Source organism: Myotis brandtii, unplaced genomic scaffold (genome assembly GCF_000412655.1).
Source record: "Myotis brandtii unplaced genomic scaffold, ASM41265v1 Scaffold31517, whole genome shotgun sequence".
Lineage (NCBI taxonomy): Eukaryota > Metazoa > Chordata > Mammalia > Chiroptera > Vespertilionidae > Myotis > Myotis brandtii.
Genome location: NW_005337785.1, coordinates 1 through 1,400, shown reverse-complemented (window position 1 = coordinate 1,400; position 1,400 = coordinate 1). Strand labels below are relative to the sequence as shown.

At 42.8% G+C, this 1,400-nt stretch overlaps 1 long non-coding RNA gene across 1 annotated transcript; it reads left to right on the top strand.

The window, feature by feature from the left end:
* The first annotated feature begins 144 nt into the window (after nucleotides 1-144).
* On the top strand, nucleotides 145-1,241 carry LOC102255721. Its single transcript, XR_001360691.1, has 3 exons — nucleotides 145-266; nucleotides 923-1,045; nucleotides 1,134-1,241. It is a non-coding gene; the product is annotated as an uncharacterized LOC102255721 (long non-coding RNA).
* The last annotated feature ends 159 nt before the right edge of the window (nucleotides 1,242-1,400 follow it).

The window sequence follows — 1,400 nt, the reverse complement described above, 5'->3', positions numbered from 1 at the left end:
TATTAATACAATGTCTTAGTTTTATTGAGGAGCAAACAATTATTTGTGCTAGAATATGCAACTGAAAACTATCTGATGTCTAATTGGGAAAGTGAAACTTTGTGGGGTTTGTTTTTTTCCCCCTTTGGAATCAATTCATTAATAGGAGTGTTTCGCATTAGGTTCAGATTGCCCTTAACGAAGCTAAACTTAGTGAAGAGAAGGTGAAGTCCGAATGCCATCGGGTTCAAGAGGAAAATGCTAAGCTTAAGAAGAAGAGAGACCAGGTAAAGAAAAGTTAACGCGTAGATTATGTAAACTAGAGAACCCAATACCATTGCCTCTTGAATATCTTTTCTCAGATCTGTTTTTAAGGAAATGAAATATGTATGCAGGATTCTATTCTGAGATATGCAGAGTTTAAACTGTGCTTCCCAAATTGAGTACATGTGTTCGTCCTCCATCTGTTCTGGATTTTCTGTTCTTCTGTACAGTTTCTTAGAGCTAGGGGAGTGCTTAGTCTTTGTCTTCAAACACCAACCAGTTATTAACCTGAATGGCCTCAAGGGGGCGGTGGATTTGCTTCTCAAACTAAAGAATTAGTCTAAGCAGTTCCTGCTTCACTGACCAAGGGAAGATGACATGGTCTGGGTCTGGGAGACTGAGATTGTTCCCTTCTATTCCTACTGGGTGTTAGTTCTTTGAATTGGCTGCCATTTTCTGAAGGATACAGTAAACTGCATCAGCTTTTTCCCAGCTCTTCTCAGCCCACTGCAGTTCTGAGGGTTGGAGCCACTCTCCCTTCGCCCTTAACCGAGGCCTTAGCCCATGGGGATGGGCAAAGAGGAGCCTGGCTCCAGAATAACCTGTCTCAGTCACGTGGTCCTGATGTCTCCAGCACAAAGCCCTAACTTTCGGAAATTCGTGTGCTTTAACTTTTCAGTTGCAGCAGGAAATCAAAGACTTGAATAAATCCCACGCTGAACTCAGTGAGCAAATCAAATCATTTGAGAAGTCTCAGAAAGATTTGGAAGTAACTCTTACTCAAAAAGATGATAATATCAATGTAAGTTCATTCTCTCGAGCACATGTTTAGTTCTCATGGATTCCCACACAGCCAGGAGGTTCTTTCTAATATTTTGCTTCTTTTCTAGGCTTTGACGAATTGTATCACACAGTTGAATCGGTTAGACTGTGAATCTGAATCTGAGCATCAAAATAAAACAGGAAATGAATCAGATGAACTAGCAAACGGGGAAGTGGGAGGTAAGATGGGTTTCGGGGAGGCTGGTCCTCTCTCTGCCTTCCTGTCTTTAATCAAGTAACTGATGCGCCTTCAGAGTTGTGGGCGCACATTGCTGGATCTGTGTGTGCGTCTGTGTGTGTCTGTGTGCGCTGGGCAGAGGTGGGTGGCTGGGCTG